This window comes from Durio zibethinus, chromosome 2 (genome assembly GCF_047325235.1).
Source record: "Durio zibethinus cultivar Kanyao isolate XHJ-2024 chromosome 2, ASM4732523v1, whole genome shotgun sequence".
Lineage (NCBI taxonomy): Eukaryota > Viridiplantae > Streptophyta > Magnoliopsida > Malvales > Malvaceae > Durio > Durio zibethinus.
Genome location: NC_143163.1, coordinates 29,764,778 through 29,777,739, shown reverse-complemented (window position 1 = coordinate 29,777,739; position 12,962 = coordinate 29,764,778). Strand labels below are relative to the sequence as shown.

General features: G+C 27.5%; 1 long non-coding RNA gene across 1 annotated transcript; it reads left to right on the top strand.

The window, feature by feature from the left end:
- Positions 1-7,377: 7,377 nt before the first annotated feature.
- Positions 7,378-12,794, top strand: LOC149520113 (uncharacterized). Its single transcript, XR_016331688.1, has 2 exons — positions 7,378-7,779; positions 7,903-12,794. It is a non-coding gene; the product is annotated as an uncharacterized LOC149520113 (long non-coding RNA).
- The last annotated feature ends 168 nt before the right edge of the window (positions 12,795-12,962 follow it).

Sequence of the window (12,962 nt, the reverse complement as noted above, 5' to 3'; positions counted from 1 at the left end):
CATATTGACAGAATCGTTAGATGTTACTTCAATCTCAATAGCCATTTTTTTTTTCGTTTTCTCTTGTAAATTAGTTATATACAACTATCAAGTTTAATGATTAATTGATAATACGTTAAAAAGAGTAAATATTTAGTTTTTGTTAAAATAGATGTTACAAATTACCACAATTTCTTGTGTTTCAACATTTATGTAAGATTTATCTTTTTTTTTGTATGTTAAGTGATAAAGTTCTACTCGTCCAATTTTACCACCCATTTCAATCTCTTATACAAAAACATATGTTATTGTTAAATACATATCAATCGTAACTTATTCATGCATATCAAGCCTGTCAATCAAGTTCAAAAATTTTAAATAATTTTAATATCATGTATTTAATCTATTTAAATTATTAAAATATAAATATAACTGTAAATTTATATTTTGGTCTCTTAACAACACAATGGTCTTAAACAGACGCAAATAATAAAAGCATTTTGGCCTTTCACACATATCGATCATGAAAACCAAATTCAATTATTTGGATAAGTTTAATATCATAGATTGAAGTCATACAAACTGTTCAAAACCATCCAAAAGTTTATTTTGTATTTTTGCCTTTTAAAGGCAAAAATAGTTTCAAATAGACATAAACGATAACTTTTTCACACATATCAACTATAGAAACCAAGTTCAATCAATTGGACAAGTTTAATATCAAGATTGAAGCTATCTAAACTGTTAAAATATAATAATAACAACAAATTTGTATTTTTACCTAAATAGATGTAAACAATAACCTTTTCATACATATCAACTGTGGCAACTAAGTTCAATACTTTCGATAAGTTTAATATCATGTATTGAAACTATCAAAACTATTAAAATAGAATAATAACTGTTAATTTGCATATTTACCTTTTAATGGCATAAAAAGTTCACTCATTGGAATAAGTTTAAAATCATAAACTTACTATTGTTTTTTTGCTTTCTTGCAAAACTTTTTGATCCACTTGTGTGGCTATATTTTTGTTGCTTTCTACTACCAATCCTAATCTGTTCTCTTTCCTATCATAAAAAATAATTGCGTATATGATAGAAATCTAAATATTACCAACTTAAAGCATAAAACACTTTCATTATTTCATACTACTATACAAAGTTATAAATTAGTATCTCTTCTTTTCTTGAGAACTAAAATCTAACTAATTGTTCATATTACCACCTAATCACATTACGGTGTAGATTTTCCATTGTCACCTCTATAGTAATATTTTGATCAAAATACTTATTCTTCAAATTATGCTTATGGCCTTTCCATTTTTTTTTCAATAACTTAAGCACAAATGAAGTTAGTATTTCAAGTACAAATCTTGACTGTAATAATTCAATAAGAAAAGTTTGAATAAGTAAATTAAATGCATAATAATTATATTTTTATACGTAATTAATTATACTAATACCTCAATAAAGTTTAAAGCATCATCTTTAACTTTTACTAGAACTTTATGCCATGTTTCATAATGAATAGGCAATTTCATTCCATTACGAGCAAGCATGCCTAGAAATCCAACCAACAGTTGAGCCTTTTCACCAATTGGTTACCTATCAAAGTTTGCAAATACTACAATACGCTCGTTCAGAGGTAGTGCAAATAATTGCTTCAAAGTTGTCTGACCTCTGATCTTCCGTTGACCATTATTATCAATTGTAAAAAATAAAAAATCAATTTGTAAAATGTCAATGCTTTAATCATTATAATTGAATTCTAAATATGGGGTATATGATACCTGCATTCAAATTTAAAGCATAATCAATTGATGAGATACTATCTAAACCTGACCTTTCATAATACCAGATCCAATAGCAGTTAAAAGGTTAGAAGTGATTGAGTTATAATGGACAGTACATTCATTCTCCTCTAAATGATTCAATCCTAGCCCATATCAACAGGTGTCATAGACAGTTCTGAACTAATATCTCTAAATGTATTCCTTTTAATCTATTTTTCTGCATTATAGCTTACCTACATCATAAAAGTGAATATATAAAAGATATTAGTTTTGAACTTATATAAAGACATTGAGAAGTTAAGAAATCATAACCTATGATATATAAAGAACATATCGATTTAATTAAATCAAAAGATAATGTATGATTTAGAATACAATAAATATACAATAGTAAATGCAACATTAATTACATACAAGCATTTACTACATTATATCTTAAACATTCGAATTACAAAATATAGAAGATCCATCATAGTTCACAAAATGTCTTTATTAACATCTTTGCAGACCCACTGAACATAGGACTAGAGATATTTTCATCCAAGTTTTGTTTAGCAAAAAGATAACATTCAATTCTATGTTTAGCATCATCTCTGGTATTTAACCCCATATCAAATAAGTCTTTAAGTGTATTTCGAAGAACAACAAACCAACCTAATTCTTTAGGATCTTCAGAATAAAAAATTTGTTTGACTTGAGATGAAAAAACATAAGGTTCATCGATGAGTTATTGTCCAGTGTGAATTAATTAAGAAAAATTTACAAGTGTAAATCTATAAGGATCTTTCTTAATACTTTTAGCACTATTCATATCAGTCTAATCACATCGAAATAAGATAACTTTTTACTTGCCATAATAATCTAACTCAATGATGTAATTAATCATGCCATAATAGTCAACATTTTCCTCTAAAAGTTTGTGTCCCTAGCAGTAGCATAACTAATAGTTGATGAAGTAACAACAACTCTTGAATTTTATGTACTTCTAAATCTCTCACAAGATTTAGTGTAAAATTTAAATTCACTAATGATGAACCCTTTGTATCATTTCACAATCCTGTTCAGACCTTGTGAAAGACACTTCCCCTCTTCACTAACAAGCCTTCCACTTCAAACTTATAAAAGTAGAATAAATACATATATATGTTATTAATATTAGTTATACCGTAAGAATTCTATATAGATTTCTCATAATAGGAAGTATGACATTACTTACAGTTACTCTTAACCATTCATGAAAGTTTTCAACAAATAACTTATCAAGCTCTCGAAGGTTTAATCGTCGATAATGTACATGAGCTCTCAAATTATTTCTATACTCACTACAAAACATCATGATAAAGTATCAACAATAAGAAAAATACAATAATCTATGATTAATGGAATGAATTATTTTATTGTAAGAAAACCTATGTACGAAATGATTCAATTGAGTCATGATGAAAAAAAACATATTGATATGCTTATGTCCAAGATTTATCATCTAACTCCACCATGCTAGCTTTGCCTATTGGTTGTCTAAAACTTTCAAAAAGATAACTGTAGGCAAAATCAATATGTTGCATACCAACATTTCTCAATGATCTATTAAATCTCATTTTAACATTATATAAATAACGAGAACAAAATGTCATACATTTTTCTGCTAAATATCCTTCAGCAATAAAATTTTTTGGATAGCGTTTGTTACAACAATAAGACTTTAACCTCCTCAAAAACCTATCATATAAAACATTAGTCATATATCTTTTTAACTATAGTGGTATGATCATCAATAAAAACCCAATCAATCTATTAACAAATAATACCTTTCGATATGATACATCCATCAATAATAAATCAACCTACAGACTTTTGCTTTATATGAAAGGTGGATAACCAAATGCATCATAATAGTAACGAAGTTTGAAGAAAAAATCTTCTCTAAATGGTATAAAGTAATCGCGGCTTGATCTTAAAATTTGTCAAGCTCTTCCATATTCATACATTTCCCACATAAAGATTTAAATATGTTACTCAATTCAATTACCACAAAAGTGACTTGCTTTGACATTGATGAACGTAAAGCAATTGAAAATAAGTCTTGCATCAAAATGTGATAATTATGTAACTTCAATGAAAATTTTTTTCACTTTTTTAGATTCACACTTCTTGATATATTTTATGCATAGCCATCTAAAATTTTGAAATTTTTTAAAACCTTGCAAAACACATCTTTTTTAGTTTTAGAAATCCCAAAATAAGTAGGAGGCAATTGATATTTGCCATTAGAAAGCAACTTCAAATGAAGGTTAGGGCGAATCCTCATATCAACTAGGTCAAGCTGACTCTTTAAGTCATCATTTGATCTCCTATTCATATTGAAAATTGTCCCAATAAAATTTTTGTAACATTCTTCTCTATATGCATCAAATTAAGATTATGACGTAATAAATTATATTTCTAATAAGGCAACTCAAAAAAGATATATATATTTTTTCACAACTCAGACTCATTAGGGTCATTTTCTTTATCGTCTTCTTCATCACTTTGAATATCAAGATCACTAACTTAAGTATCAGCATCACCAACTTGCATAATATAAGGCCAAACACCTTCAAACATGTCCTTCATTCTTTTTCTTGATAGAGTTATTTTTTCATAAGTGAAATTAATATCTTTTAACTTTGACAAGATATTAGATCCACTAATTGGTAAAGACAATCTTTTTAACTTTTTAGTTCCATCAAAGAGATATTTTGGAATCTAAATCGATGATTATCATCTAACCATTAACGATATCCCATATAACAAAATTTTCTACCATTAGGTAATCACTTCGAACATATCTGTGCAGCACAAAATAGACAAGCATAACGATTTTTTATACTCTAACCAGATAAATTCACATAAGCAAGAAAATTATTGATCGTTCATAATAAAGTAGCACGTATATTGAATTTTTTTTATGCATCATAAGTCTTAACTCCTTCCCATAGTTGTTTTAACTCTTTAATAAAATATTGTAAGTAGATGTCTATATCATTACCCAGACTTTTTTTGTCAAAAATTATCATAGACAAGATAAATTATTGTTACTTCATAGTAATCCATGATGGTAAATTGTAAGGAATCAATATAATTGGCCAAAAACTATAATAAGTACTCATCATTTTGAACGGGTTGAATCCATCACATACTAGTCCAAACATAACATTTTGAGGATCAGATGCAAAGTCTAAAAACTTAGAATGAAATGATTTTCATGTCAAAAAATCTATAGGATGTTTTAATGATCTATCATCCGTTTGCTTTTCATGATGCCACCTTATTGAATCTATAGTGTTGAAAGACATGAAGAGTTGTTGAAGTCTTAGTATTAATGAAAAATAGCTTAAAATCTTAACTGATTTTTTTTTTACGTAAACCTTTCATCCTCATTTAACCTTTCATCAGGGTTTTTATCCACCCAACAAGAAATACCACACAAATGACAAGATTTTTTATTTTTTTTATCATCCCAATCCAACATAAAATCATTAGGATAACTATGAATTTTTTCATATTCGAGACCTAAATCCTTGATCATCTTTTTTGATTCCTTACAAGATTCAAGGATTTTTGTAAAAAAAAATATTTCTCTCATAAACTCTGATAATAAAGTCAAAAAGTTTTCGTCCATCCACATAAGCATTTCAAGTGAAAAAAATGAACATAAAAAGATAACCTTAACTGCTTCGATCCCTCATAAAGTTCTTCATTCATATCCTCAAGTAACCGATAAAACTTTGATGCTTCTCCTCTAGGTTATTAGTCAGCTACACCTATCCCAGGTTTATCAAACTCATTCATTTCAATATTGGAATGATTAAATCCATCATTTTGGAAAGACAGATTACGAAAATATTGGTTATGAATGTTAAAAACATCTCACAACATGCTTTCAATGTCATCTGCTATAAAAAGATCTTGTTGGTGTTGGAAAGCCTTTGAAGTTGAAGAAACTTTAGTGAAAGACCTCGATGGTACATACTCTTTATAAAAATACCAATTAATATATCTCGAGATAAATCCAATACAAATTAAATGTTCAAAAATAACTTCACGCATTTACCAATCGATATTAGCACACTTCACACATGGACATAATATCATATTATCTTTACTTGTATTCTCAAATGCAAAATAAAAAAAAAAATTTCACTTCATCCTGTACTCTTGATTTAATCTTGACTTTTGCATCTAACTCTTATTCATTTAGTACTTGCTACATTATCAGACTAAATGTATATAAACAATATATATATATATATATAAATGAACTTGTAAAATACTTAAGTTTACTGTGTTTTAAATAAAAGATAATAACAAAATCAATACTTACAGAAAATCAAAATTCCTTATTGTGAAGTATTTTCTCAGTTACCTGGTATAAAGCATTTGAAACTCTGTTGCTAACCTAGATAGTACCCTAGAGTATTTGTAGTTAAGCTTGAAATAAGGTAAAATAGGTTCAAAGGAAACCCAGAAAAAAGAAAAAAATGAAAGAGAAAGGGAAGTGGATGATGGGTCCCAAATGGGCATTTAAGGAATGTAGGTTTTGGAGAAAATTTTTAAACAAAAAAAAATATCACGAGTTGCAAAAGCTAAAGGAATAGTAAAAAAAGTAAAAACTAAAGCAAAAAACTAATGAATAGTCAAAATAAGGTTCTAAAAGATAAAGCTCGAATACTAAAAGTTGAAAGAAAGGGAAAGTAAATTATAGTTGGTTTGAAAAGAGAAATAGTAGAATAATAAAGATGAAACTTGAAGTTGATGATTAGATGCGCTAAGTTTTGAGACAATTTAATTGGATCAAACTATTGAAGGCGTTTACTGAGTAAAACACCTTCAATAATTTTCTCTTAAATATTTTTTTGGTATATTATAGGCCCCTACAATATTCTCATAATAAAATTTTAAAGGGATTATTAAAGGCGAATGCCTTCACTATTTTTTTTTTAATTTTTATGGTGTATTTATTGAAGACGTTTTTTTTTTTTTTTGCATAATACGCCTTTAATAATTTTTTTCATTTTTATTAGTGAATATCAATGAAGGTGATTTTTTACTAAAAATACCTTCAATAATTCACTCCAATTTATAAGAGAAAATTATTAAAGGCGTTTTTTGCATTATATGCCTTCAATAATTTATTTATAGAATTATTAAAGGTATTTTTTTTAGATAAAATACCTTTAATAATACCTTTTTTTAAAAATTATTTGGTATTATTAAAGGCATCTTTTAGTATAAAATGTCTTCAATATTATATTACTAAAATTTTAAAAGGGTTATTGAAGGCTTTTATCAAGAAAAAATGCCTTCATTAATTTGTTTTAATTTTCGAAAGAATTTATTGAAGATATTTTTTACATTATACATCTTTAATAATTTTTGTACAAAATTACTGATGACGTTTTTTAAGAAAAAATGCCATCAATAATTTTTTGTTAAAATTTGTTTGAAATTATTAAAGGTATCTTGTAATAAAAAATGCTTTCAATATTTTATTACTAAAATTTTAAGAGATTTATTGAAGACGTATAATATTATCTAGTAAAATTTTGAAAATACTCTTTTATCCAATGTTTAACAAAAAAATATATAGATACCAGAGTTGACAAAATGGACCAAATGAGCTAGCATGTCAGGATCCTATGTTTAGCATGACATTATAATAAGTCGGGCTAGCCTAACACAAAAAAATATGTTTAAATCAATTTTTAAAATACCGATAAAATTTTCGTCCATATTCCGTCCTCAATTTTAGTAAGGGATTAAATCCTAAGTCTTATCTTATCATTTTATCTCCCCCTATTCATGGTTCTCTCTCCCGGACCCCAAGCCCCCTTTAACTGGACAACCACCACTCTTCTCCATCCTCAGCTACTCTCCTCCGACGGCCTGCGTCCACCTCCACCGTTCATCCAGTTGTGACATCGACTGAGGTCAACATCTCAAAAACCAAGAATTGAATTTGCAGGTGAAACTATGTTTTTTACAAACCTTAAAATTCTCCATTTTTTTCTTCTTCTTCTTCTTCTTCCTCTTTCCCTCTCCCTAGCTGATCCTCTCTTTTATCTTGTATTTCATTTTCCTTTCTTAGCCTGGTTGGGTTAGCGCCGTTTCCTCTAGGGCTTACTGGTGACAGCCCCTTCACGTGTCGGTATCTCTAAACTTCTCTATCTCTCTCTTGCTTCACAAGAAAATTTCTTTCTCAAGAATTAATGTCATTGTGAAATCTTTTGCGGGTTTTTTAATTTTTAATTTTGTTTAAATTTGTAAAAAAGGTTTAATCTTTGTTGTCTGATTTTATTTTTTATTTTTTTTGTTTTTAATGGATTTGAGCTTTGGAATGTTTGGATTCATATGTCTTTGGGTTTTGAATTCTGAGTTTTTATTTATTTTTCTTTTAAAAAAAGAATGAAGCTCGACTTTGGTTTTTATGATTAGAATTTTACCATTTTATCATTTTGTTGCTTTTTTTTTTAAATGAGTTTCGATGAAAGATGGTTTTGAGCATTTTGTTTTATTTAATTGATGAATTGTATACCATTTGAGTGATTTACTGTTTATATTAGAGCTGGTTTATGATTTATGATGATAGGAAATTTGTTCATGAATATGTCTGGTTTAATTTGGTAATTGGGAGGTTGTTACTTTGTTTCTGATGGTATTTACATTTTACCTTCTGACGATAAAAAAGGATGATCTAGAGGAGATCCCAGAATTAGGGTGTGAAACATATGGGGCAGTTTATCATGGCAAATAGAAAGGGAATTAAAGCCAACTGCTTTGCAGGAGGCCTTCTGAAAGAAAACGTTTGGTAATGACTATTAGCATTTATTCTTTTCATAAAGTTTTGTTGCTTATCCTTGTAATACAAGGTTGCTTGATGGTTGAAAGGGTGAAAAAATGCTTCACCAAATATGTCCTATATGTCATAGATGTTATGGTATTTATTTATCCCTGTAGTGAAGTTTTAAAAGGATATTCCATAGTAGAAAAAACGCGAGTGAGAGTAGGTTAGACGTTAAAAGGGAAGAAGCAAAGTTTATATTCTTTTACAACTTTTGTTTTTCAATTATCACAATGATTAACAGATAAGTGAGAATAGAACCTGAAGAATGAACTGCTATGTTGTTTAACATAGAACAAAGCAGTAAGTGCAAAATAGAAGAAACTATGTAGCTTATGATTGCCTTTTTTTTTTTTATGCCTGCACTCAAGGCATACAATGGCTTATAAAGCTTTGATCATTAGCAAAAGGGATATAAGATCACCGATCGCATAAGTATGAAACTAATATCCTCTGATATAGGAACTCAATATCCAAACTATCAATTCATTGCTGAGCCTAATGTGGTTGATAGATTTTCTAGTTTGGATATAGAATCTCATTCTATTTTTACTAGTTTTAAAAACAAACGTCAATTCTTTTTTTTATTTAGTTTTATTAAGGACATTTGGAAGCATATATAACATAGCATGTGAAACCAATATTCTAGGGTAACCTGGTCTTGTGACTAAATGATTTAAACTTAGCTTTATGGCATTTGAAGTGCTAAAAGTAGTATTAAATATTCTGTTTTTGCATTTTAAGTGCGACTAAATGGTCTAAACTTAGCATTATAACTAAACTATCGTGAATCATTAGTTTTATCTTTTACTTCATGTTTAATTTTATAATTCTTAGTACTAATCATTGAATTAGTTTAATTTAATTTAGTTTACTTTCAAATTTGCATATATTTTTGTTAATCAATTGCTGGACTTGGGCAATTGTATCATTTTACTCCTGCAGAATATTATGGTCCAAGTTGTAACTTTTAATTGGTTTAGGGAGGGTTACCCTATCTCTTCATTTATTTTTAGGAATGAATGGTCCGTTGCTAATATCCTAGAGATTAATGTCATTTAAAATTATTTTTCCTCACATTGTGAGGTGAGGATCCATGTGAGGTTTGGATGGATTGGTCCATCGTGAATGGTTGAGATTTCATAATTGTATTTGATCTAAGTTGTTGATATAATAACCTTGTAGGAAATGTGTGCTTTTAAGGATGGAATTGTGGGCTTTAGTTCCAGTGCACTCAAATAATTTTTATATACCTTTTGATTATATGCTTTAATTTCATGATGTGAATGTCAAAACCTTTTTGGTGTTCTATGCAATGTTATTAATTTTGTTACGGTATCGGTTATACTGGTCGGTACGCTTCAATTATACCAAAAAATATACACTTAAAGGTGGTTTTTCATATCGAACCTGAGTGATATTGGTTGGCTTTGGCTGGTTTTGGTAGATTAGCTTGTGATTAGTGAATGTGAAACATGTTTTGTAATTTTTAACTTATTTTTAATTATTTGATTATTTTTAACTTAATAAAAATAAAACTAATGGACAAAATAATGTTTGAAAGTTGGGTTTTTTTATTTTTTACTATAACTTGTTTTCTTTTACACTTTATTTTTTCAAACCATATTTCAATTTCTTTTAAGAAAATATTTGTGATTCCTCTCTAAAGTTTAATATTCTTGGAGCCAAAGTTAGTTTTTTTTTTTTTTTTTTTTCATTATTTGTTTTTATCTTAATAAAATTTAAATGAAAAAAAATACTCATTTAAATGTCATATGAAATATCATGATAAATTGATAATATTATTTGTTTATTTATTTGATTTTTAAAAATATTGTATATTTATTTTGAAAATTATTAGTAATATTATTATGTACAAGTTTATGTATATTTATAAATATATGTGTATTAAACTAAAAATTTTAAAATAATATGTTGAAGCAACTAGTATCGATATGTATGGGCTTTTTAAAGAAAATCAAAATGTTGTTTGATATGGAATTAATAACCTTGGTTCTATGACCTAACATGGGTTCACGTGTCTTTGTTTTCTAGCTGTGCATGCATTGTTATAGGTTATTGTGAAAGAGATATTTAAGTTTACTTTCTTGTTAATGATATGGTTAAAGGATAAAAAAAGCTTTCAAATAAAATTAAATAATCATTTAAGTTCTTATTATTTTTATTGCAATAAATTAAACTTTTAAATATGTATTTTCATCAATTGAGTTCTTATTAGATGAAAATTATTTTTGTTAAGTCAAGGGACTAATTGTGGGTTAAAATAGACGTTTCTGTGTTTTATATGCTTTTAACTAATTAGAATTCATAAATGATTTGGTAAAATTTTATTATATTATTTTATAAATGAAATGGTGTAATAAACATAGATGTTTAATGTAATTGTAATGGTAAATACCGGAAGAAATAATTATTTCAAATATTAAAATTTTAACTATATTAACAAATATATAAAAAAAAAAATAGAAGTAAAAAATTAGTTGCGGTTTTTGAGAACTCATCGCTATATGTATTTAGTAACGTTCGCACCTACAAGTGTTGCTAGTAAATTTAAAAAAAAAAGATTTAGGTTATATCAACTAAATGCTGTTAAACTTATTGGTATAATGGCATTTTTTTAATCAAAACATCGTTATATTTATTAGGTTAGCAGCGATTATGAAACATAAATAGTATCAAATAAAAAATCTCACCTTAAAATTATGTTTCAAGTTATTTAAGAAATGCTGCTAAATGTACTGAAAATGCCGGAAGATGTTTTATAAAAGAGAAAAAAACACCATTAAATTTTTCAATACGAAAATAATCAATACTAATCGTTTTATAAAAGAGAAAAAGAAACACCGTTAAATTTTTCAATACGAAAATAATTTAGTGATGATTTGGTAAGTGCCGATGACCTTATAATAACATTTATAAATGTTGCTAAACCTAAAAAACAAAAAAAATTGGAGAAAAAATAAATTTCCTGTAGTGAATCACTTCTGTTGGCAATTGATCGGCATTTAATAAAATAGTCAAATGATGGTGGGGGGAAAAACAAATTTAAAAATCTACGTCGGTGGAGCATATTTAAGATTTTCCTTTGACTATGGCACCGCGACCGTGTGTGCGCCACATCTGCTGGCTACAAAACGTGAAAGAGAGAATGCTGTAGTAGAGAAAACCGTGTTGCCAGCTTCACGGTCTAAATTACAGACTTTTTTTTTTTTTTGGGAATAAATTGCCGACTAATAAAACATAATAAAATTATATATTTTAAAAACAAGATATAACAAAGAGAGAGAGAGAGAGAGAAGCCCTTTGACGGTGGGGTATGTTTTAAATTTTCTTTTTCCTTTAAATTATACTAGCCCTAAAAGGTATGAAATTTTCATGCATCCGACTATGTCTGCTCCTCAAGCAATGGTTTTGGGACTGATTTTCAATTTTCACGAATGGAAGGCAAATATTTCAAAATAGGGTAAGCCAGTGGTAGGTGTCTCGTTGAAATCCTTTTCATGGCAGTTTGTTGCTCTTACTTTTCCGCACTCAAATATTTATTTCAAAGTACTAATTAAAGGAAAATGTTAATCAGTATTATATATTTAAATAAATACAATTAATGCATTATTTTATTTTGAATTTGATAAAAATTAATGCAATAAATGTGAAAACTTTCATAAAATAATAATTAAATAATTTAATTCACATTTACTCATAATTAAAATATTAAATGGAGATGAGTTTATTTGTGTAAGAAGATCCGGTCTTCCCTTTCATATATTTCTATCTATATTGCTTACCGATTATCATATTCAATTCAATGCAAGCACAAGTCAATACCAGTCCTGTCACCAACCGCTATTAATCCAAATGCCACCAACAATTGGGCGTTATGTCTGTCTTTTAAGACCCGACCAACTTTTGTGTTGGTTCCCTTTTTTTTTCTTCATGTCATGTAATGCCATATCCTTAGATTTGGACATGTTTGCATTCTGTTGTGTTACACATGGATATTGTGCTTTTACAATTTAATCAATGAATAAAATGGCTACTATAATATATTTTAATTTTCTCATTGTAATTCAATTTTATTGAAAATTGTCATTATAATTTAATTTTATTGAATTTTGTCATTATATTTTTAATTTTGATGATTTTTGAATGAATTAAGCACTGATCAACATGAAGGATTTTCTTTACATCTTTTTCCCATATGGTCCAGTGAAAATAAATTGATATGACATCCATATTAGTTGAATAATTTTTATTACACTACTTTCTATTTCATTGAAAAAGACTGA